Here is a 26,870-nt window from a genome sequence, read left to right as displayed (position 1 = left end):
TATATGTCTGCTACAAAGTGGTTGCCACTGCCCCAGAGGACGTTCAGTACAGAATTCAAAGGAATGGTTAGGTCTTCCAGATGCTTCTGTTACTGCCTGAGGTGGTGCTGACTGCACCAAGCCCCAGGATCATGCAGAGCCTCCTCCATTAGATCCATAATCCGTCAGCAGAATTAGACCAAACTATGCGCACAGGAAAAAGTAAAGGAATGCAGAATGCCTACAGTCCAGACAGGCAGCCCACAAGGCGGGTGCATCGGGACACGGATCTTGGACAAATGTTGTAGATAACAATTAGCCAGGCTCAGAATGGACCAGGAGAAAGAGAGCAAGCTAGACTGTACTTCAGCAAGTGCACGTCCTCTACCTTCTCCTTAAACCAAGGCCTACCTTTAAGACTACCCACGTTCTTCCCACAATGCTCTACGACTGCCAAGCATGGAGCACCGAAATTTCTATGGCATTAAAGTTGTAGGTCCCCCTAAGGGTTAAGGAGGGATGCAAGGTGGGTGGAGTTGGGCATGAGCATATTAGAAAGCATGAAGAATCATCCAGGAGAAGTGGCATTAAGAGATTATCAAGAATCACATGACCAGAGGTAATCTCCAGCAGCGGAAGCCGTTGGCCGAGTTCTTCTAATTTGACCCCCCAGACAACTGCAAAAGACAGCATCCAATCCAATTCTGGAGTGGCAGCGCCAGCCAGAGGGCAGGGGCACGCGTTCTTCGAGCCCGGGATGACTCGGATCAGCAGAGATCTGTGAGCCGAGGGCAGCGGCCTGCAGACGCCCACCAGGAGGGAGCAGCGCCACAGAGGCAGCGGCAGTTCCAGCGGCCCTCCAGCCGGGGGCGCTAAGGGGCCCGGCCACTGGTCACGAGGAGGTGACAGGGGACCCCTGGGCTAGCACTGGAGGCTGTTTGGCAACTCCACTTCCTGATCAAAGTCCAAGGGCGGAGAGGAGCACGTTCGTTCAAGGGGGAGCAGGGACTCTGAGGAGCAGTATCACTTTCAGTTACAAGGAATCAGGGACTGTGAGCAACAGTATCCCTTGTGGTACAAAGGGAAGAGGGGCTCTGAGGAGAAGTATCATTACTGGTTGCAAAAGAACACGGGGTCTGAGGAGTAGTACCACTTCCGGTTTAAAGAGCACAGGGCTTCTGAGGAGCAATATCATTTCCGGTGTAAAGGGAACAGGGGCCCTGAGGAGCAGTTTCACTTCCGGTTTAAGGGGGCCCTAAGGAGGAACACCACTTCCGGTTTCAAAAAACTGGGGCTGAGGAGCAGCTTCATTTCTGGTTTAGAGGGCACAGACACACTGGGGAGCACGCAGGGACTTCGCTTGGGTAAGAACCAGCAAAGCAGTGACCATACCTCCTTCCCACATCACGCCTTGTTGGAAACACCAAAAACTTCCAAAGCCCCAGAACTAGCTCTGAAAACAGCAGTACAAAACAAAGCCTGAAGCTTGAGAGTGTGCTCTTGCTGTTCTCTACGCCTCCATCCCTGGAACGGAGCCTGACTTGAATGCAGAGTTCAAAGATTTAAAAAAAAAAAAGCTGGAAAAATGATCAAACACCAAAAATAGAACGTGACCACTTAACGTAAGTGGACTGCTCTGGAGACCTCTCCCCGCAGGGAGCTTGGGGACGCCTCTCCCTCTGGGTGCTACACCTGGCAGCCCAGCTTCAGTGCCTCTGCATGATGTAGATTTACAGGAAGCAAGAGATATCTCTATAAAAATGTGCCATAAGATGAGACAGAAGAAGACGACAGTGTCAAAACAGCTGCAAGCAAAGCCTCAAAGAAAAAAATGTTGAATTAGAGGCTAGCCCAATAAGAATTCCTGGAAGAGCTAAAATTAATTTTCAAAATCAGTGTTAGAGTAAAAAGTGGGTAAATAAGAGCAAGAGAAGAAAGTTATGAAAAAAATTAACAGTGGCCAAAGAGGCACAAAAAATACTAAAGAGAATAAAAACCTTAAAAAACAGAATTAGCCACATAGAAAAGGAGGTGCAAAACTTCAATGATGAAAATAATTCCTTAAAAAACAAAACTGGTCAATGGAAAAAGAGGTACAAGAGCTCACTGAAGAAAATAATTCTTTGAAAATTAGAATTGGATAAGTGGAAGCTAAGGATTCCATGAACATCAATGAACAACAAAACAAATTCCAATTTTTTTTTTAAAAAAAAAGAAAAAAAGCAAAATTCTCATTGTAAAAATTCTCATTAAAAAACTTTTCTCTCTTAGACCTCAGAAGCAGAAATGCTAAAATGTGTCTTTTCTTTGTAATATGACTTATATGGAAATATGTTTTACATGGCTTTGCATGTATAATTGATAACATTGCTTACCTTCTCAAAGGGTGAAGGAGGTATGAGAAAAAAAGAATTTGGAACTCAAAAAAATTTTAATGAGTTAAAAGAAATTTAAATGCAATTGGGAAATATTTAAAGAAGTAAATAGAAGTATATATATATTTTAAAATAAAATAACTACATGGAAAAAAAGTGTGACCAGAAAAATAGGTAGACTGGACATGCAGTAAAAATGAAGATTAGATAGGTGATCTGTGTACTACAATGGTACCCATACAATGCCAAGAAGCTTAAAAGACTCCCAGCACTTTTCCTCTGTCTGTACTATGTTAGGACTTCTCAGACTGAGTTCTCCGCTGTGTGCCAGGAATGGGGTAGCACCATGTCTCATTATTTGGGTGCTCTTATCTCAGTCTTGATCTTCCATTTCATCACCACCTCTCTGGTTGGAAGCTGAGGTCCTGAACTCTAAATCTCCATTTAAGTAGAGAATTCAGCTCAAAACATCTTTTTTTTTTGCTTGACTGAATGACTTCGTGACTTTTCTGACTTCTCCACAATGTCTCCTTATCCAAAACGTTCTCTATCCCTTACCCAGCCCACCTCACTCTGCTTTCATTTTCCTTTTTTGTTTTGTCTTCCCCCATTAGCTTGTAAACTCCTTAAAGGTAAGTCCTCTCTCTTTTTTTAATAGTTGTATTTTCAGCACTCAGCACCGTGCCTGGCACATAGGAGGTGCTTGATAAATATTTTTTTCTTTGATTGAAAACCAAGGACAAGAATGGAACAGGATCCGAAGGCAATGGATGGGTTAAAATCTGTACTGCTAGAGGTGTACCCATAACAGTGAAACCACAGATATATAGAAGTATTAAAGTATTTTTGGCATTAAATCCAACATCTTTATTTGCTTTTACAAAGGAATTTAATAGAGATCTAGAGAATATCAAACAACTGCATCATGCTCACAAGAAAGCATTACAACTATTATGTGAAAGCTGTCAGAAAGGCTTTCTAAGTGAAGACAACAGAGCAATAATAGCACTAATCTTTATTGTTCTCTGATTGAAAATTTAAAGAAAAAACAAAACACCTTTTCCTAGCAGATTATTTAGTAGTCTGATTTCCCTGGAGATTCTACAGTATCTGGCATCATGGGGATTCATTCTGTGGTATTAGCAGGATTCGACTTATGGAGTGCCACTGAATTTCCATTCCCAATTAACATTCTCCATTGGCAGTTGAGTCCTACAACAATCCCAATGTTTATATGCTTGATTTGCAATCTCAGGGTGATATTAAAAGACCAAATCTATGTGAAGAATAAAACTGGTTTCTAAAGGTAGGAAATAAGAAGGGGGGTGGAAGGGCAGAGAGTCCTCTAATTTGTCCCTTCTGGTGCCATTTTTGGTCCTTAGTGATATCACAAAGATTTTATTGTGATTCTACTGTTCTTTGTTACCTTACTCCAAGCCTTCCAGACTGTTCTTATTGACAAAAGTAAAATTAATTTAGAATTAGTGGTTAGGATTGACTCTGCCCCCTTATTCTCTTGGAATCAGGGCCCCAAAGTCATGACTAACCATTGTCATTATAAGCCTATAAATCGTTGATGGGTTATAGTTAGCCCTCTCCCTTTTCTCCACGGATTTGTCTTTTATCTTTACTTTCGGGGTAGGGTTGATCTTGAAAATATAATTGTCAAAAAGAAAGGAAGAAAAATGCTGATGAAGCATTTGACATATGGATGTGGCCAAAGCCTACTCTTGAGTTTCTCCTAAGTTTCATTCAATCAATCAATAAACATTTATTAAGCATCTACTATATGCCAGACATTGTGTTAAGCACAAATCATTGCCTGATGCTTTTCTTTCCAGAGCAGTGTTTCTTTATTTTTTAAAAAGAAAACTTGCCCAATAATCCCTTATCCAGGCTGTCATCCAAATAGTCTTTTCCTAAAATAAATACTGAGCTAATGAACTTTAGTTCCTAGAAGAGCACAGGGCAAAATTACTATCCATTGTTGTTTGCTGAAGATTTCCCACACAGAGATGTTTCTCTAAGTTTTTCCCAGAGTGGCTCCAAGCCTGCTCAGATGGCAGTTAACCACTTGCTGTCCTCATTTAGGACCGGTTCCAGCTATTTTTCAAGTATAGGAATCCTGTAATTGGGCCTACAGAGACTCTGGCTTGTCTAACACTAAGCTCTATTAAGTTTTGATGCCTAAAACTAACTGAGCAAATGCGAAATTGGTATGAAAACCAGTTGAGGGGACAAAATCATATTTCCTGCTAAGCCACACACATCCCCCACTCTCCAAAAAGAGAAATTCCCAGTGGTAGTGGGGAGATTGGAAGGTAGGATACCAAAATTATACAAGTTCTAAAAATAAAAAAAAATTTAATCAACATATGCTATCCACTAACATTTTTTTCTGAAATAAATTATTTAAATATGTTTGGTAATATGTCATATGACTTATCTGAATCTTGTTCCTAAAAAAATGGGTCATTATTACAATAAAAGGAATGAAATGACTTTGTGATAGCCTTTCCAGGCCTAAATTAAGTCATGTATTTTATGATGACCCAACCACTTATGGGTCAAGAGTTCACAAAAGAAAGTTTGCTTAAAATAATATAATCATACCATTTAAGAAGTGTTAGAAAATGTAAAGCTAATTTATTCCAGTAACTTAATTCTACAGATCATATAAATGAGGCCCAAAGAAAGTTATTTGGTCAAGGTTACTTAGTGGCAGAACTAGAATTAGAATCCAGATCCAGGATTCTTTCTACTTTGCATGCTATTGCTAATGACCATCACATATTAAACTGAAATGATTTTTCCTTTACTATTAGTGGCATTAGGCCATACTAGTATTTTGGTATCTCAAAATATCTATGATTTCACCGATGCAGCTTCCAGCCCCCTCCACACATTAGTAAACTGTCTCCATAAGTAGTTATGGCCAATCTTCTGGTAAGGAGCTTTTCCAAACCTTGCTAAACTTTTGTTCTGATAAAACACACAGTTGATCACTAGGCCTGTACTTATGGCTTTTCTATCAATTAATAAACAAATATTTACTTAGCACCTACTATGCTCCAGGCACAGTACTAGATTCTTAGGAAACAAGTACAAAAAATGAAATAATCCCCACATCTGCTAGAGCTTGTTCTCTGATATAAACAAGAAATGAGGATCACCTCCATTGGACCATGCCATAAAGAGGTAAATTCTTCATAGACAGTCTTACACAGTCAAAAATCATTACAGCAATGGCAAAAATGCAGTCAGGCAATCTTTCCACCTACAAAAAATTCTTATGTCATTCTTATTTTACATATATAACCAGTAATCAGAATACTCTAAATATTAATATTAATAGCTGTGGGGGAGAGGGTGAAAATATGTCAGCTAACAGGTAGACAGGATAACTGAGACAGATGTTCTACCTTTGGATAATGATGCTCATCAAAATGAAGTGTTAAGTAAGTAGAACCAAGGGTCATGCATTTAACCAAAATAGGATTCTTCTTTCTCAGGCAGATAGGTGGCACACTGGATAGAAGAAGGAAGACCCATCTTCCAGAGTTAAAATCTGCCCCCAAACACTTAATAGCTGTCTAACCCTTGACAAGTCACTTAGCTCTGTTTGCTTCAGTTTCTTCATCTCCAAAATGAGCAGGAGATGAAAATGGTAAACCACTCCCGTATCTTTACCAAGAAAACCCCAAATGAGGTCATGAAGAGTCAGATGTGACTGAAAAATGACCAAATGACAACAATCTTTAATCTATTTCGGCTCATTTCAAATACTACAATACTAAAGAGTTGGTAGAGACTGAAAATATAAAGGCTCAAGACCAAGAAGAATGAGATAAGATACCAGGGAAGTTTCATTTATGTAGAAAAACTGATTAAGTGTCAGCTACTTGTGGAGAAACAGGTTTAACTGAAATGCTAAAGATGAGAAGCAAGGCTTGACAAGCAAGAACTCTACAGAGGAATATTAAACCCAAGGTTTAAATAAAGGAAGTCAAATATGATTGAGTGGGAATTTACGGTAAAGTTTCAAAGTATATGGATTAATTTTATGGCTAAAAGAAACATCTCCAATATAGATCCAAAACTTTTGGGGGGTGGGGTGGGGAAGTGAGCTCCCAAATTATCTAGCCAATAGTGTTGTAATGTTTGGAAATTCTGACCCAATTAGCATCATCACCAATCTTCATTACGATGAATATTAACACTATAATCATCTTAACTGCAATCACTTCTCTCTTCATGAGTCATATACCTTGCTTCACAAATTACCCTGTTATTATAATTTTTCTCAGGCACTATGGTCTTGGCACTAGCCCAGAATTCAGCAACTAGCTCTATCACTAACTGTGCAACTTCAGGCAAGTCATTTACTCAACTTATCAGTTTTCTTTGTAAAATGAAGATCCAAGTGTAAACAAATGAAAGGGACAACATGTATTTCATTAATATTCACACAGTGTAGTAAATACAACTGTAAGACTTATACATAAATAGGGTAGCAGTAAATGGTGAGTTAAATATAATATTTTCAGTCCATATAGCTAAAATAGACTACTGTTAATACAGTGACACTTCACTATAAAACTATTAAATGTGAAATGGAATTTGATATAAGGTATATCAACCTCTCATTTGACTACTGAGGTAAGGATTTTCACAGGGGAAAAAAGTATACATGAAAAGCCAAGTCACTTAACCTTTCTATGCCTCAGTTTGTTCACTGGAAAAGGGGTATACCAGTACAGTGTCACAGGTTTTTATGAGGAAATCACTTTGTATACTTTGAGACATCATATAAATGTTACAGTGATTATCATTTTAATACTGGTATTTCACACAGAGTTGGAAAACCTGAAGGTGTTGGTCCTAAGAAAGACTAAAATGATTCCATTTAGGATGACGTAGAGAAAAATAATACTGAATATGGAGCCAAAAGACCAGGGTTTAAACCTGGGTCCTGATATTTATTTGTACAATGACCCTAGGCAAGTTAGTTTTTCCTCTCTGAACTTTAATTTTCTCATCTATAAAGTGAGGGGGCAGGGCATGGTAGACAATATGACCTCTCAAGCCCCTTCCTGTCCAGTTGAAAATACTATGATGCTTGCTTTATTTTTTTTTTTTTTATTAATTTTTTTATTTTTTTAATGTTTAACAATCACTGCCATACAATTGCGATTTTATCCCTCCCCACCCACCCCCCACTACCTCCCTCCCTCCCCACGACTGCATACAATTCTGTATAGATTCTACATATACTTTCCTATTGAGTATATTTTCACTGTAGTCATGCTATGTAGTCAGACTAAGATAAATGAAAGAATCCGTATAACAAATCAGAACATGATACACAAACAGATACACATACACAAACATGATCTGCTACATTATGTGAGTGACTTCCATATTTCTCTCTCTGAGTGTGGAAGGCATTTTGCCTTGAGGTCCACCATTGGGGATGCTTGCTTTATTTCAGAATGGAGACTCCAGTGTCTACATAGGCAGATATTGATCTATAAATAATTAGTCCTATTTCATTCCCCATTAGCAGCACTTTTATAGGAAAGCAGGGAAGTCATGTAGAAGTTGAACAGTCTTTGCTACTTCTCCACAGAATACAGAGCTGGGCCTATATTTCTCCCTCACCTAATTGGTCAAGCTGTGAATGAGAGAACAACTATTTTGTGCGAGTTATTTCTGAGGAAATAAATTATTTTAATTCCTAAAGGATAATAGGTCATATTTTTTCTACTGTGTTCCTTTCATAGTGGGAAATATCATTGAGCTTTGTCAAAAGGAACAATTGTCTGGATTCAGTGAGAGCCAGGAGAGGGCATGAAATCGATTTTGTTTTGTCATTTCAGCAAAAAAACACAACTTGGAACCACACCTCCTCCAGAGGTGAACATGAACTGTGACTTGTAGCAAAGGGAATGGGATTACCAAATCCTTCTGATTAAGGCAAGCCCCACATTTTAATATTTTCATATATTCATTTAAATAATATGCTAGGCCAGAGTTTCCTGTTGCAAATTCTGCTTCCCTCAGAAAATGAGCCATCTTTATTGAGAAGGAAGAAAAATACATGATGAAAAAATCCTAGTAATATGCAGATGGGAATGAGGAACAGAGTGTTTGGAAGCTGGGGGTGGGTGTGGGGAACTGTAAATGATTGTAGAAAGGGAATCCCAATTTGCTTTTCTCTTTGGCTCTTAAAGGAGAAGAAAAACACAAGCAATTACAAGTATTCCTTGATCCAGACTGAGGATTCATCCGTACAGCAAGTGCTGAAAGGGTGGTAGGGAAGAGGGTGATGGAGAGATTGGGTACTTCTTCTCATATTGCTCTGTTTCCCTACCTACACCCACACACCCACACACCCCCACCACCACCACTACAAGTCCAATTGGATGGTGTATTGTTCCATGGGTCAGAATAGTTGGTGGCTCTCTACCTGCTAAAGTCACCCCATCTCTAGTATTTACCATTTACTGACAATATATTTGGTACAGAAGACAGCACACTGGTTCTTAAATTAGAGGACCTGGATCAAATTCTACCTCTGACATTTATTATCTGAGTCACCAGGACAAGTTGCAATCTCAGTTTCCTCAGCACTAAAATAAGGAAGTTGGCCTCTGAGGTCCCTCCCAGCTTTGTCTGGAGCTGTGATCCTATGTTATTTTATGTGCCTCTCTGATTATCACCTGTTGGTTTTCTGAGAGATGCCTACACACGCAAAAATAAAATCAATAATAGAAAATATTTCCTGGGCCAACTCCAAATCTAACATATTGTCAGCTATCATCTTCTTGGGGGAAACTTTTGTATATATACCAATGTGATTTTTAAATTATGTTCTATTGAATTTGGTTTGGGAATTGCAGGCTAGTAAATTGAATCATACTGAAACCTTTCTTGACTAAGATTTACTGGATGTTTTCTACATTCCTGGTCAGGTTTTTCCCCTTTTTAAAACAGGCAGTAGTATGATTCAATTATATCCATTCATGTTATATTTTGTATAAGAAAATGACCACTGGCAAATTCACAGTTCAACTTTTAAGTGGTAAACAGAAAAACGAAAAAGTGGGGCTCCTCACAAACATCCAAAGGAACCTTGCTGCAAACCCTTTGCTGTTAGGACTCTGCCAAAGTGATCCTCCTTCCAGTCATGGGCGAGGGTTCTGACTTTCCCCTAGAATGACGGAGAAGGATTGGCCTCTCCTGAAGAGGCTGAATGAAAGGATCATGTAATCTTGGATTTTAAATACTCCAAGTGGAAGTGTTAATTGTGTAGTATAGAGTGCAGTGCTTGAGACCTTTGTGTTTACATACAGACATAGAGACATATATACATACATATATATATATATATATATATATATATATATATATATATATATATATATATATATATATATATATATATATATATATATATATATATATACACACATAACTTCAATAAGATTTTCTTTAATGGAGTAAAGGAGGTAAGGATATTAAGCTTGTTCCCTTTCCATGTTGGGGGGGAGTCAGCTTCTTATCCTTTTCTTTCCTCCTTTATATTTCTCAAAAGTAGAAGAGATTATGCCTGAGAAACTCTCTCTCTCTCTTTTTTTAAAGATGAAAGCTAAAATTTCTCAAGGCAAAACCCTCGTCATTACAATTAAAAGAATAGGTTGGGAGGAGAGGGAAGGGAACAAGGACAGATAGGCTAGATATGACAGACCCTATCTAAGGTTGTGGGGCCATGTGTCCCCTGGTATTGTCAATTGAAAATTACTACCCATTATCTCCAGATTAAAAAAGAATGACATAACAATGAATGTGTAATACTTCATATCTTGGCTTTATCACTAGCTGTGCAATTTCAGAGAATTGACATTTAACCTCTCTGGGACTCAGTTTTCTCCTTTATAAAATGAAAGCGAGAAAGAATGTGACTAGATCATCTCCAAGGTTCCCCAAAGCTCTAAATCCTATATATTTTGAAGTAGTCTTGACCCTAAACATTTCTTTGATGACATTCAATTATAATTGTGTCTTTTTTTAACAAAGATTGCTAAATTCCAGGAGATTCACAAAACTTTCTGTTTTACTAACAGCAGACATTTGGCAAATACAATATGTAACAAAAATAAAATTACATGATAATTACCTTGAATGTATATAGATAGTGTCTTTCTACCAAGGAACTCAAAACACTTTACATATATTTATCTTCTCATTTATTTTCAAACATAACTGTGAAAGAAGAAAGGGAAAAGCATTGCTTACATACTAATAGATGCAATTAAAGGAATTAAATCTTAGAAGTAAATATAGGGTAATGATCCTAATGGCAGAAGAAATTTCCTTATTAGGACTTCTGCAGACCAATGAAATCACAAGTTTGGTCTCTCACCTCCTTCACAGCCCCCTCACCCCAAATGATCATAACAGTATGCGTAACTTATAGAATAGGTAAGGTTTTAATCCTTATCAACAATTCACATCTAATTTGTATTCTGAATTACTAAGTATTATAGTATTGTGGCATACTGTAACTCAATCTTTGAAACAATACATTGAAGATAAGCATACACTATTTTACAGTCATTGTCTACTAATATCCTTATATCTTCTTATAATACTAGTTATTACAACCAAGGATGTTATGAAATGCAAGTTGAAAAGACTGTTTTGGATTCCATCTTATTATCTAGGCATTGATAAAATTTTTAGGGATGCAATATAGTCTTATTCCTGTTATCAGTTTTTCCCCAGCATGGACCCTAAGAAGAAAGTGTATGCCTCTAAATGTGTAGCTAATTAAAGAAAACTAAATTACTAGTAAGTAATATTAGCAATTTGGACTTTGTATTTTAGGATTTTTATAGTTTAATCATTTGATGAGTAACTAACTAGCTGTTAAATGGTTTTCAGTAATTAGTACTCTAAATAAAAATACTTTAAGGATTTTTTTTTTTACTATTTCAGTAAAAATAACTAATGGCTAAGTAAGAGATGGGTTTTGTTGGCTATTTTATCCTCTGTCGTGATCAGTCAATAAATTAGTAATTATTTGGTCTAGCATTTTGCTCCAGTGAGAAGACACACAAAAGTCTACAAGGTCCTATCTAAGGAGGGGGTGGAGGAAATGGAGAAGGTGTAAATTTTAGAAAGGATGATTATAATTAATGACAATTAAGCATTCAATTTAAAATGCTTTAACACTGATAAATTAAGCTGAGTTAATTTGACTTAAAATATAAGCTCTTTGAAAACAAGGTTTTACCCTTTTTATTTATTTTTATTTTTTCATCCTAATTGCTTAATGTAGTGCTTGGCACATAGTATGCACTTAAAGGAATACTTGTTGAGATAGAACACTTGTGTTTAAGGTCCAAGGCTGCATGATCCTAGGTGAGTCTCTAAGATCCTCAGTCTCCACTTTAAGTTGAAGATCAGGTGCTGACCTGGTACATTGGCAAAGAGAGGTTCCTACAGCAGGGAAATCTCTGGTCAAGTTCAATCAATCAATCAATCAATAAAAGTGAACTTATGTTTGTCCTTGAATAGAGTGTCCTTACTTTTTATAGAACAAAATATATATGCTTAACTGCTTAAATTTTACAAGATTTTTTGTCAACATTAAACATCATGGTGGGATTTGGGGGTGCCAGTACCTTGATCTGTGGGTTTATTTTTGTCTTGTATCTGAAATAGATTCTCTCCTGTTAGATTCTCTGCTGAATAACTCAATGGAAAAAAAATATAAAATTTTCATCAGAAAAGAGGTACTGTAAAACATAACTTTAGCTACAGGTGATACCTCTAGGTTATCTGACTTAGAAACCAAATCCTACTAATCTCTAGGACCTGGGACAAATACTCTTCTCAATCTTTAGTCTAGTGGTTAGCCCTATAAAGTTAATGAGAAGAAAAGGTTGGATTAAAGCTCAAACCCTTTAGTTTAACTGAAAATTTGCATAGCCCACAGCTATGCAAGGACCAGGCAATTTCAAACGAAATGCCAAAAACTTTAGAAAAGAACAGTTTTTCTCCAGCTCCATTAGCGTCAAGGGCTCCTCTCAGACAAAGCTGTCTTCCTTTTGTTGACTGACTTCCCAGCCTTTAAGGTTTATAGGTTTCAATAATAAATTTTGGAAATAATTTAACTATTTTAGAAACATCATGGTTGCTGAAGGTCATTTTTAACCCAACATATGTAGAAATCACTAGAAATATCACTAGAAATGTCTGTTGAAAATTCGGGTTCCACATACAATTATTTTATAAACTTCTGGATCCTTAATCTGTCTTGCTTCCTCTCTAGCCCAACCCCCAACTAAAAGCTATTAGGGGTTTTAAAAGTAAACTTTATATTAATTAGATCTTGAATTATATGATATGCCTGTACCCTCGACAACATTGGCAAAGACATGATTTTGAGGCGATATACAAGTATGACTATAAAGTAGTGAAACTGGTTCTCATCTATGGTTTATTGCTTTGTAGCCAATAACCCCAGTATTGACAATCGCCCATCTTTCTAAGGTCTTAAACATAAAAACATCAATGGATATATTAATAGAAGGACTTGGAAAACCACAGACTCCTATTTTGTGGGTCTGGAGGGGAGCAGATAAAAGAAAATAAGCAGTACTGCACTTAGCTCCAGAGTGAAGAACCCTCTATTTCTGCCCTCCTCTGTAATTCTACAAGGTTAGTAGGTGGGTGGAATTATTCACAGAAACACATTAATAATGACACTTACTGACCTACTAACCTAAATTAACTTCAGACAAAGGTTTAACAAATGATTTTGTTTCAAATTTATCTTTACACCAAGGCATGCTGTCTGAATGTCTAATCATGTGACTGGACTCCCAAATCCAGGTCTGGGAAGTAAGGTAATTCCAAAGCCAGTTCCAGAGATGTCTGCAGCTCTAGATAAATACTTGCCACACTCTTAGTTTCATAAAAGATATAAGTTGCTGTAGAACCTCGCAGAACATTTCTCACAAGCATGAGAATAGCCTATGCTCATATACATTTTAAGATTTAGAGAGTACTTTTCTCATGACTACTCCAGAAATATCATCCCAATTTTACAAAAGAGGAAACTAAGACTCAGGGATGTTAAGACTGCTAAGATCACACAAGTAGTAACTAAGAGAGCCTGACCTTGAATAGATTTTTCCTGATTCCAACTACAAGACTCTTGTCTTTGGTCCTTGACTTAAAAGCTTAGTCTAGGGGTCAGAGAGCTAGTCTCAGTCAGAAAAACCTGGGTTCAAGATCTGTCTCTGACATATACTGGCTGTATACCCCTAGGGAACTCTTTCAATTCCTGAGCATCCCAGACAACTGACCATTATATTGGTATTAGTATGATTAATATTATAGAAATAATCACAATCACATCTAGATATAACATTTTAAAGTTTGCAAAGCCCTTTAAATCATCTCTTTTGAGCATTACAGAAACTCTGTGATATAGGTACTGTAAGTATCATCTTCATTTCAGAAATGAGGAAACAGAGGTTTAGAAATATTAACTGATATACTTGCTCATGATAACATAGATAGTAAGTATTAGAGAGGGAATTTTAACCCACATCCTCCTGATTCTCAATCTAGCTTTCAATCCACTACCCATGTTGTCTCACCATAAACTGTTCCCTACCAAAAAAAATTGCTCAGCAGAATATGTCCTAGAATTTCACAAGATTTTTTTTTCAGTCATTTTCAGTTTTGTTTGACTTTGTGAACCCATTTGGGGTTCTCTTGGGAAAGATACTGGAGTGGTTTGCCATTTTCTTCTCCAGCTCATTTTATAGATGAGGCACTGAGGCAGATAGGATTAGGTGACTTGCCCATGGTCACACAGCTAGTAACTGTCTGAGGCCAGATTTGAACTTAGGAAGATGAGTGTTCCTGACTCCAGGTCAGGCATTCTATTCACTGTACCACTTACCTGCCCTATTGTACAAGATGCTAATAGCAAATATAGATTGGCCCTAGAAAGGAACTGAGATACTAGAAATTAGAACATTATTAGATAGATAGGTCCAGAAATTTCTATAAATACAAATTGAAGAGGAGTTAATGAGATGGGATAGATATAGGAGAATGCTCTCCAAACAATGCCAATTCCAATAAAAAAAATATTACAGCAATTTCTACTTAGGAAAAGGAAGAAGTGATTTTGTGCTGACTAGGGGTAAGGAGGAAGTTTTGAATTCCTAAATAAATAAACAGTCCCAATTCCCTTTAAAGAACTTACCCCTTTGTCCAGTAGTTCTACAGATGAACCCCAAAGTAGAAGTTCTTGTATCTTGAAAAGTTCTTTAAAAATAAAAGGAGAAATAAAAACCTGAATCACAAAACATAAATTCTTCTATAATGGTAGAAAGTCTATTGAAAATAATAAGAGTAAAAAGTTCTCAATCTGATAAATCCTTGTGTTGTGCCATGTGTATGATATTTCTGAAAATAACAAGAGAATATCTTTGTATTCAACAGTTGCTAAGAAGTAGGGGAAGTGTTTTGTTTTCTCTGTTAAGACCACAATGTAGGTAGTTTGATGGAAAAGACAACCAGTATGCATTCTTCCAAGCAGGGCATCATATGTTCTATCCCTTAAGGCAGAATCAGTTTTTCCCCCTAAATGATCAAAAATAACTATTATTTTAATTTGAGTAAGTCCTTTCCAGTTCTGACTTGTAAATGTTCAGAAATAATCTCCCCTGTAAAACTCTGAAACTTGCAGTCTTTTTCATATTACTTGAATTAAAGACTTCCTAATAAATTGAGTTTCTTATGAACACTTTGTTCAACACTATGTCATTATATAAACCAAAGCTTCTAGATCTTTTAAAATATCAGTTTTGGGCTCCGAGACATAAGGGGGGTAGGGAGAAGCAGTTTAGAAGCAAACATTTTGACTCATCCTTGTTATAAAGTACTAAAAATTCTTTCAAGGTAAAATTAGGGATGAACATATCTTTAAATTCAATTCTTCCTTTCAAAATCTATCCCATCACTGGGTTAAAAGGTTTTCCTGAAGATATTAAAATTTCAGTTATTACTCTCAGACAAAAGACAGTCAGACCTAGTGAGGTTTAAAACTTCTCCCACTGTAGTTGCATAGATGACAACATATAAAAGAGACTCTTACCTTTCTGAAACTTCAGTCCACAATGATGCACCTCACTAGCAAAAAAGCCGTCAAGAGACATGGGTTTCCAGCATTCATGCCAGCTTCATTCCCAATAGAGATCAACACACCTCATCTCTGAGCTTTGAAATTCTTTGGGGACACACCCTCTAAAGTTGCAAGTCAAGATTTCTGACTGAGAGCAATTAGTGACGTGATGAAAAGTGACTGGGTAAAGTTTTGAGTTCTCACAGATAATTGCTTCCTGTTTCACCAATCTGAAAAGAGAACACTGAAGTTTAGACCCCAAATTTTAAAGTGCACTAAATACCCTAGACTTTGGAGGTTTTTTGTACACATTAGTCAGCAGCTGAACAGGATGGGTTGGTTGCAATAAAAGGGAAAAAGGAGAGAAAGAAACTTGAAATACAGTCCACAACTACATTGCATGAGCTGGTTTGACAACTATACAGTACTGTGTATACTTCTGGGAGTGTTCAGAGCACTCCTCGCTTATTGAAAAACACCACCATTACTATTGGTTGAAATATAAGCTAAGTGGCATAAAGTACAAAATAGAAAATTTGATTCCTTCAGTGAGACTTATTTCCATGAAATTTGTTTAAATTATCTTAAGTTAATAAAGCAAATGAAAAAAGTCTCACTTTAATTGTACTTTTTTATTACAATGAGATATATAATCCATTTTGGTTTTTACTTTTTTGGCTCCCAAGTATAACCATCATGAAGATGGTAAGACTTAAAAAAAGCCAAGACCTAATTGAATGATGACATAAACAGTGCTTGGCACATAGTAAGTATTTAATGAACACTTTTTTCATTCATTAATTTATTCATTTTTGCTTTGAGGATTTCAAATTCACAGTGTAAGCCAAGGGTATATAAGCGTAAGAGTATTTCTTTTGGATGGACCACTTCTTTGGGCCCATTTTCCCTCTTTTCATGTCTGAAGATGAAATGCAACCAGATGCTCAGAATATTTAGAGGTGCTTTTCCAAAGAGGAAAACCCTCAGCAAGTTGATTCATGTTGCTTGGCTAATGTTATACGCCCACATTGGCAAGCTTGATTCATACTCTTCTCATTGGACTGTACTTGTCTCCTTAAACCTCTCTTTACTTTTAATTTGCTCTAATAACTGACTGATGAACACAGTCTAAAGAAAAAGAATAGAAAATGCCAGGTTTAAATGCTTAAACGAGAAGCACCAGTTTCTCAAATTTCACTAATAAATTTGGTTTAAAGAAGAAAAATTGGTAAAAGCATTACCATGCCTTGTCAAGGGAAACTAGCACTTAGACTCAAATAGGCACTTATAATCATTTTTCAGTATAGTTTATGAAGTATATTTTATAAGATTTTTAATCTTTTAAGGAAGCTTGTTATAATCATAAAAGTACCAACAGATTATGACTTTCATGATAGGAGTTTTAAGTATGTGATATTTATTTTGATAACATTCCTACAGAGTAGGAGCTATGATTTTTCCCATTTCATTCCAGGGTTTGGGTCACAAAGGGACAAAGCTGACTAGGGAAAGCTAAAAATGGACAGCAGAGGAGTAGGAGAGATCTGGTAGGCAGACAAACAAATGTTCAAGTCCAAGATGGTCAGGTAAAGTAGGGAGAAACAGGAAAGCAGGTTGGTGCTGGCAAGGTTCAGATTATGGAAGACATATCAGCAAGGATCAGGAACTCAAGAGTAGAAAACTGGGCAGTAAGGGGTCAAAATCTAGACGAAGAGCTTAGGGGACAGGCAAAGACTACCAGTGAAAGGACAGAGTATGATGCTGAAGTGAAAACTTTGGGATCAAAAGAATCCTGTATACTTTCTGCTCAGGGCCAGACTTCATCTTCAAGTAGAGGTGGGCTTAAGTTTGAAGGCAGTGGTTAGCAGCCAGAGCTGAGCCATGTGGGAAAATAAGACAGTGAGAAGCAAGAGAGTGTCTTATATCCCATGCTTCAAAAAGACATCAGAATAAGAGTCCATTTGCAAAAAAACAAACAAAAAAACCCCACAAAACAAAACAAAACAAAACACTAAACGACCACTTCCTTGATCTGAAGGAGAATCTATATCTTTCCATATGTTTTAGCATAAGCTACATAAAAAAAAAAAGTTGCCTCTCAGAATATAGGGGGCAGGTAATTTCTGCACACACAGACACAGACACAGACACAGACACAGACACACGCACAAATGGATACAACATCTACAATAATTAAATTCCAAGGTCTCAGACCATTCACAGAAAATAACCAAGGTGATATATTGCAAGAGGCATACAGATAGACTTACATAGTCAATGAGACATATATGTGTGTGTATAAAACTATATACATTATATATATTTACATATCTATAAAGTATGGGGTGTTCAAGGAGGAGTAACACCTCCCCTGTGAGGGCTTACTGAGCTCTTTTCAGGTTTGTTCATCCATTTTTGTTGTCCACCTACCACTATTTCTCACCCATGGCTTCCAGAAGTTCTAGCATGCATATCAGCCGCACCCAGTACGCCATCGCAGCAGGCAGTCTAAACCAGATTGATCATAACCACCAGGCCTCAAACCAGTGGCTGAGTTAGGGGAAATCTAGCCCAAACATGTGAAGACTCCCCTTGGTAGAATGGGTTGATGAGAATAATTTATTCCAATGTCCATGAAGGCGGCTGTGGCAGGTGCTGTGGAGCACTCAGAGCTTGGTCAGACATTGAAGATGCCAAGGTTATTCACTGCATCCTGGCCCACTGCCAGTCATCCTGACTTCTGTGTAGCCTTTGGAATTGAGTGACTCTGGAAGGGTGAGTGAGGCTAACAACTTTGCCTAGTTCTGCCTCACTTAGATCCAATTCACGCACAAGTCAAGACGTTACCCCATGATATCACTGGTCCTCTTTGAAAGTAAAGACAAACAACAATTTCTATGGAATGTGCACCTATGTGTATGTACATACATATGTACACAGCCCAAAAAGAAATGTTTTACTTGACTGTGCATATTTGTTATAAATCATTCTTTTTCTTTTTTCTTCGCAGTATTGTAGAAAATGGAAAGAAAATAGATTTCTATTAATTAATAAAACAACTTTAAAAAAGAGGTGGTCAGCCCTTCACAGCAATGTAAGGACCTAAAACATTTCCAAAGGACTCATGATGCAAAATACCATCCCCATCCAAAGAAAGAAATATGAAGTCAGAACGCAGCATGAAGCAGACTATTTTCTCTTCTGTTATGTTTTGTTTTGCTTTTTTCATGCTTTCTCCCATTTGTTTTAACTCTTCTATGCAATATGACTAATGTAAAAATATGTTTAATAGGAATGTATATGTAGAGCCCATATAAGATTGTATGCTGTCCTGAGGAGGGAGGGGGAGAAAATTTGGAATTTATGGAAGTGATTGTTGAAAACTGAAAACAAATAATAAATTTTGGGAAAAAAAGAAAAAGCTATTAAAATCTAAAAAAAGGTGGTAGAGTGTGTTACATATGTGGAATGCTGTATGCACTTTCAGAAAAGGTGACTCAAATAAGCTTTATTTGTTTTGTTACAAGAGTTCTTTAGAAACAAGAGTGGGAGTAATCTGTAAATGTTTGTAACATATAAATGAAATGCATCAATAAAACTTTTTTTTAAACTTCACTTTAGTAACTTAATCACCTACTCTATTCAAGAAATTGTACTAATAGGGTAAACAGCAATAAAACAATTATTCAGTCACTAACATAACATCTGCCCTCCAAAGATTACAACTTAATAACTAGTAGGTGATCTGTTTTCGTACTGGTTTCCATCTGCTTCCTAGGATTTCTGATTTTGGGTTGCAAAAGACCTACCTCCCTCTGAAAGCATTTCATCAATGTCCTCAGTTTATAAATGGGAAAACTCAGGGACAGAGAGGACAGAGAGGTGGTGATTTGCTCAATATCACACAGGAAGTAAGTAGTAGCAACTAAATTTGAACCAAAAGCTTTCCAAACACTGAGTCCAGATGACACAAGACACAGGACCACAATGGTGGAGTCCACTCAAGACAAGTCCTGTGTCTTGTGTCATCTGGACTCGGTGTCTGGAAAGATTTTGGTTTTATGCCCATTGTAATACATATGACATAAGCTGGAACTCTAAAGCCGTCTATTCAATTTTTCTTGTGCACATTCACTTTCTTACCCATTTTGAAAATTCTAAACCACACACACACATATACGATTTTCACATGTAACATGGGATAGAAGATTGTACACAAAACTGTAAAATATGTCTATAACATAGTGTGTAGTCATGTAGGATGGTGGTGTAAATGTGTGGGGAGGTAGAGGGAGTTATTGAAATAAACCAATTATTTCCTAGGCTAGAAAGTTTTCCTTGTTAATACAAGCTCCATTTTGATCCTGGAGTAGTTTCAAATACCAGTCCACTAAGGGGATTCAAGCAGTCAGTTTCAAGCCCACTGATGGACAATATGTCTGACGTCTAAAGACCAGTTTAGCTAAGTTCAGAAAGTCTCTTCATCAGGTTGGCCACAAGGTGATGGATTTCCCAACCATCGCAATTCTCAAATACTATCAGTCTGTAGAGAGATTATAACCTGTGTTTGTGGGAGCAGGAGCCACACTGACAAGATCCTTTCACTGTTTCATATTTAATAGGATACTGATATGTTTTGTAATTGATCTCAGGTTACGTCAGTTGTATATAGTTTGTTTCCTAACTAAAGTATAAGCTTTGAGAGGTACTATTTTTTTAAAGCCATATTATATGGTACTTAATACAATTCTTTAAGCCTACATGGTGGGTACTCATTAAATGCTCCTGGCAAAGCATTTTTACAGAAACAAAACATTTTAAGTTACACAACAGAGTTACAGGAATGCTGCCAAAAACAATCAATGAGCATTTATAAGCACCAACTGTTGCCAAGCACTGGGTTAGGTGTTGGGGATGCAAACACATAGGTATCAACAAAAATTAACATAAGCACATACAAACCTATCATACGAGTCAGTCAATAAGCATGTATTGAATGCTAGATGCTGGGCACTCACTGTGCTTAGCCCTGGTAATACAAATACAGACAGAAAGAGACAGCCCCTGACCTCAAGAAGTTTATATTCTAATGGGAAAAACAACACATAAAAGGGAGCTGAAAATTGGTGAGAAGGGGAACTGGGGGGGAAGATGATACCCAGCACTCAGACTTGGTAGAGAAAGTCCTGTGAAAGTAAGTCAGCAGTGCATCCTGGGGAAAAATGAACACATGGCTGTCCTGGGCCTCCTTCTTAAGCTGGAGGTGCTGGAAGGAATCAGTCAATCAGAAGGAGAGGCCTCAGGGGCTGAGGGGATTTCCAAAGTAACACATTTACCAGGATATGGTATAGGTAGAGAGAGTCCTACGAGATGAGTCAGCAAGACAGCCTGGAGAGAGTTAAAGTGCTTTGAGGTTTGCAAAGTGCTTAACAATTATCTGTTTCATCCACAACCAGACAAAGAACTATGGAGTCTGAATGCAGATCAAAGCATAGTACTTGCTCTCTTTTTTTGATTTATTTTGCCTTTTCATTCTTACGCTTCCTCCCATACATTCTAATTCTTCTATACAGTATGACTAATGTAAGAATGTACATGTAGAGCCTATATCGGATTGCATGCTATCTTCGGGAGGAGGAAGAGGAGGGAGGTGGAGAAAATTTAAAACTTATGCAAGTGAATGTTGAAAACTAAAAATAATGTTTTAAAAAAACAGAAAAAACCCAATTATCTCATTTTATCCTCACAACTACCCTGGGAAATAGATGCTCTCATTATCCTCATTTTTCAGATGTGGAAACTAAGGCAGACAGAAAATATATAGAAATATATCTAGAAAAACATAATATATCCACACATAACTAAAATCTAATTCAGTAACTGACAAATAATTTTGGGCACCATGGTGTAGTTGTTCTAGAGCCAGAGAACATAGCTTTAAATCCTGTTAATTACTTCATGTGGGATGATAGGCAAGTTTATTAACCTCTCTGAACATCTGATTTCCCCATCAATGATTATCCAATTTACAGGTGAGGCAAAACAGATAATTAACATACTGGATGACAGGATCCAAAATTATCTTGATAAACTAAATCACTGAGCTGACTCTAATAAGGTGAAATTCAATCGAGATGAATTTAAAGCACTTTAACAGAGTTTAAAAAATAACTTTAAAAGTACAAGATGGTGAAGATATGGTTAGAGAGAAAGGTTTTCAGAAAAAAAGACCTTGGGGTTAGGGTATCATAAACTCAACATGAGTTATCATTATAATATGGCACCCCAAAAAAGCTAATGTGATCTTGAGTTGCATTAAAAGTTATAACTTCTAGGAATAAGGCGATGATAATCCTTCTATAGGGATCATTCACTCAACAAGCAAAGAGGCTTTTACAATATATGCTGAGGACAGAAGTAGGAAAGAAGTGATGTGTCTCTATCATGTTCCTCCTGATCAAGACTTCGGGAAGATTTTTGAACGACTATATTTCTCCTCCAATGTTAGGAATTATTCCACAAGGAACTCGCAGAATAGTTAGAAGAAAAGGATAGGCATGTAATAATTAGTAAAAACAGTATCATATCAACCCTTTACAATTATAGTACTCAGATAATACAGTTAGAGAATAACACAGCATATAAGGTACTAAAAGAGCAGGAAAAACAGTAAGTGCTAAAGGAGTTAGGAAAAAAACACCTTTGTCTTTGAAACCACACTTAACTGTGAGGTCCCTATGCTTCCAAGAAAAGCAACATGAAACTGTTGATATAGATTGTGTTTAAGAAAAAGGAACACTGAATTTCCTATATACTTCTTGATTGTGAAACTTCATTTTCAGTTTTCATCATGAGCAGTGTATTCAAAGATCCTAGTATGGTCACACAAAGCAAGAAATGGAAAACCCATGAATAAATGTGAATAAATGAATAAACCCATGAATAAATAAAGCTGTGGCTCACAGCTTCCATAATCTGCAAATACTGCAGTGACTTGATCTCACATCTTGGAATAATTCTGCCATTCCTTTCATTTTATGTCAATAAAGACATAGATATAAGGTGGAGGAACAGACACCTAAACACATAGTATGTTAGCAATATGTTTAAAAAAAGCAAAATATTGAATGAACTAGGGCAAAGATATTTTTCTGCCCTACAAATATCATGTACTTTTCAGTAAATTTTTAACATAGGCTATTTCTGTATTTCTCTACCCATGGCATTTTTCTATTCTACTGAATATTTACTAGATAGTCACAGCGCAAAATGCTCTAAAATAATCTAATTAAATGATCTCTTTACGAGTTCCAACAGTTCCCCAACACCGTATATATTTTGAAAACTAAATTACTTCTCAAATGATCTCTAATGCATTAAGGATATCTTCTAATAGCCTTTAAAAAATCAACATGTTCAAGTGCCCATGTTTTGCTTACTATCAGGGAAAGACTTGGGCACTAGGGAAAATGTAGCTCATTTTTTTCTATAGTCTTTAAGAAGAGTTATCTCCCTTTTAAGTAAGTCAAAACAGAAACAGATGAAATGATTTGTCTAAAAATCACGTTATCAGTGGCAAGAACTAGAACCTTAATTTTCTTTGACTCCTGTGCCAATGAAGGATGAAGCATAGCGTCGTAGAAGGAATCTTGGATGAGATGTCAGAAGATATGGGTTTGAATTCTGACTCTACTATTAACTATGTCATTTTCTCTGTTTCTCAATTTCTCAGAGAAATTAAGGTTTTAATACTGTCATTGGACGGCAAATTCTCTTCCATCTCTATTTCATATACTATGTTCTAAAGCCCATTCCAACTCTGCCATTTTGTTTTACATTCTTAGTCCCTCTTGGTTTTAGCACATTAAAAAAAAAAAAAGTTTTGCCCGACCTTCTAAAATGACCTTGTGATACTCCATAAGTAACGTATATATGCCTATATATGTACATGCTGTCTTCTCCATTAACATGTAAGGTCCTTGAGGAAGTAGACTGTTTCCTCCTTTTCTTTTCCCAGTCCATAGCACAGAGCCATTTGGAACATAGTAGACAATAGATGTTTGTTGATTGATTCATGTCCCTTTCCCTTTGATATTTTAACCCAATTTGTTCACCTCCAGTAGAACCAACGAGAAAGATTCATCCTGCACAAAAGAATTCTACCACCATCTGATTTGCATATCAATATTTTAAATGGCATGCTGTGTTTGTGTATCTAACCTCCTACGGTGGAAATGTGTCACCACTGACCTGAAATTAATGGAATGACAAATCTCTGGGATATATACTCTTGCCATCCTTTTATTATTATTGAACATGCTCGTTTACTTTTTACTATTTCAAAGAAATATCACCATGCAGCGAAAATCAGCGAGTGAATGGACCCTTTAGGAAAAGTGTGGTCTATGTCAGCAATAGATAGAGAGTTAGAAGCTCTGATTTTATTTGCAAACAGAATTCCCACAAAAGGAAACTTCTACCAGTGTCTCTAAGCACCTTCTCTACAACTTAATGTTAGAGAGCACTGAGAGTTAAGTAACTTGCCTGGGTCACATAGTCAATATGTGTTAGAGACTGGCGCTGAACCCAGGTCTTTCTGGCTTCAAGTCTAGCATTCTACCCATTCTGTCTTTTATCAAACATCACAGTACCCATAAATCCCAAATCCTAACATTAAGATCTTCAAATGTCTTAAAATACTGACAAAAAGCTTCCAACGAATCAGGCTGAATTTATAAAACTTGATTACTCCCAAGTGGTGCTCTAGTTTCAAGGATTCATACACTATTAATTTATAATAAAAACCACCCACAAAGTGGGGGAATATGCTGTTGCCAAATACTTTTTAAAAACTCACAAACTATCTTTCCTTCTATGTATACATTTATATATTAAAAGTTGTGACTATTTTAAAAGTTATAATTCATCTAATAAAAGCCTACCTTACTAAAAACTGCTAAAATGTAAAATGTCTTTTTTTAAAAATTTCTGTTAAAAATGAGGAGAAACATTTATCGTCAAACACACAAGGGGAAAAAGCACCTAAGTATCCCAATTTAGTGGAAAAGTAAAAATTATAACTCAGGTTTACATAAGCAGACTACATAGAACATTTTCTTAAACAAAGGGGAAAACACACTAAAAGATTAGAGAAATTTTAGGGTTTTTTGATTACCCCTGTCAAATGAAAAAAAAAAGTTTAGAAAAATGTTCCTGCTTTTACAATTTATTGCATAATTTTAAAAGCATGTGCATATGCAGTAATGTTGTATAGTATTCACATTACATGTCTCAAATGAAAAATGAGAATGAAAGCAGAAAACCTCAAACACCTAAGGACAAATGTTATAATTATCCTAGCAATCTGTTCTGTATCACCACTTCTATAAACTATTTTCATTTTTAATGTAGACTCATGTTTTAAAATTCCACAGCCTTCAATCATTAGTCAGACTGTTCTCTCAAACTTAGTATGGATGTCTAAACCTTTTCATGAAATAAAAGAAAAGGAATGATATGCATGAACTTGATACTCCTCTTAATGTTTTGTTTTGTGTTCCTCACAAATATTAGGACACTCCATTTGAAGAAACAAAAGCAAAAAAAATTTTTTTAAATTCTGAAAAAGAAAAGTTCAGATCCAGGATTATTTTTAAGCATAAAAGATAAAATTCATTTGGAATTTACAGAATTTCATGTTTAGCTATTCTCAGAGGAAATGGAATGTTATCAACGGGAATGAAAAAAATCTTAATGAAGTGACAAATTTATATGAAATTGTAAACAATTATTAATACTGATAAAAGTTTATTTCAAAACATGGATGCAAAGCATAAGTATTACATGCATAAAGATAACAAACCACTGATACTGATTCTACTTTTCATCAATAAACAAGCCAATCCTTGCCATATTTTAACTTTACATTCCTTTAGGATTTAGTACAGTTAATTCCCTTTTGCAAACAAGTAAAGGCAAAATGACATATAAGGAGCTAGACTCAATGATTGAGAACTCCTGAGTTTCTAACTTACAACGTAATGTCTTTAAACATAAAATGGAGGCATCATCATTCTATTATATCTAGTTCTTAAGTCTACCTTTTCAACTCCAAGATTCCACCTCACATCCATCTGATTGGCAAAGATGACAAAAAAGGAAAATGACAAATATTGGAAGGGTTCCAGAACAAACATATTAATGCATTGTTGGCAAAAGCTGTGAACTGGCCCGGCCATTCAGAAAAGCAATCTGGAACTATATCCCAAAAAACAATAAACTGTGTATACTCTTTGATCCAGCTTTTCCACTACTAGGCCTATACCCCAAAACAATCGAAAAAGAAGTAAAGGGCATACATACGTACACCACATACACACATACTTATAGCAGCTTTTTTTGCATTAGCAAAGAACTGGAAACACAATTGGGGGAACTATTGAAAAAAACATGGTAATGGATGATTTCAGAGAAATCTGGTTGTTTGAAATGATGCAAAGTGAAGTAAACAGAATCTGGAGACTAATTTACACAATAACAATACCATAAAGGCAAACAATTTCAAAAGATTTGAGAAATCTGAATGATGTAACTATCAACAATGATTCCCAAGGGGACATTAGCACTGGGGAAGGAAACACCAGCTCCTCTCTTAAAAGCCAGTTTCCTCTCTTGGTCTCTCCTGACTGCAAGATAAGGAGAGAAACACCATTCTAGTCTTCTTGCCGGACCTCGACACCTTCAGGATAGTTGCCTGGCTTCTTCCATCTTGCAGGGAAAAGGCAGAAATGCTATTCTATCAGGCCAGTCTCCTGACCTGGTGCTTTCTCTGCCTATCTCATATCCCGCACTATTCCTGTTATCCTGGGAAGGAAACAGCATTCCATCCTTCTCCCTCTATCGTGGCCAGGAGAAAGGAAAAAAAAAACCCCAACAAACACAACATCCCATCTTTTCAAGCAGATCGCTCCCTCTAGCATCCCACTGTTGCATTCACCTTCAGGATTTCCCTATACAGACTGCTTCCCTACTGCCTACAAACAGGTTCACATCTCCATCATTCTCAAAACACCCTCACTTCATCTATCCCTATACAAAATAACAGTTCACATTTCTCCTCCATTTTGTGGCTAAATTCCTTGACAAGGCTAACCACAATGAATTCCTCCCTTCCTTTTCTCTTGACTCTCTAGTCTGGTTTCCAACTTCAGCCCTCAATATTCATCTTTCTTAACCTCTCTGGAGTCTCCCTTTTCCCTAGGTTTTTGTGACTCTACTATATCCCAATTGATCTTCTATTTAAC

General features: G+C 36.6%; 1 protein-coding gene across 4 annotated transcripts in view; it reads right to left on the bottom strand.

Moving 5' to 3' along the window:
• The window catches only part of CERS3 (ceramide synthase 3), a 103,155-nt gene extending 87,526 nt beyond the window's left edge, over positions 1-15,629 (bottom strand). Inside the window, exons 1-3 of one of the 4 annotated variants that reach the window (XM_072616968.1) lie at positions 15,541-15,629; positions 14,647-14,708; positions 10,534-10,619 (exon numbers count right to left, since the gene is read on the bottom strand). The gene's annotated coding sequence lies outside the window, so the exon portion shown is untranslated. Of the gene's footprint in view, positions 1-390; positions 7,491-10,533; positions 10,620-12,043; positions 14,627-14,646; positions 14,709-15,540 lie in introns of those variants that run through there. The other 3 variants (XM_072616970.1, XM_072616974.1, XM_072616978.1) reach the window with 3 other exon arrangements.
• Positions 15,630-26,870: the final 11,241 nt, after the last annotated feature.

The sequence above is a fragment of the Notamacropus eugenii genome, chromosome 1 (genome assembly GCF_028372415.1).
Source record: "Notamacropus eugenii isolate mMacEug1 chromosome 1, mMacEug1.pri_v2, whole genome shotgun sequence".
NCBI lineage: Eukaryota > Metazoa > Chordata > Mammalia > Diprotodontia > Macropodidae > Notamacropus > Notamacropus eugenii.
The sequence above is the reverse complement of the archived record's forward strand: the minus strand, read 5'-3'. Positions and strand labels throughout refer to the sequence as shown.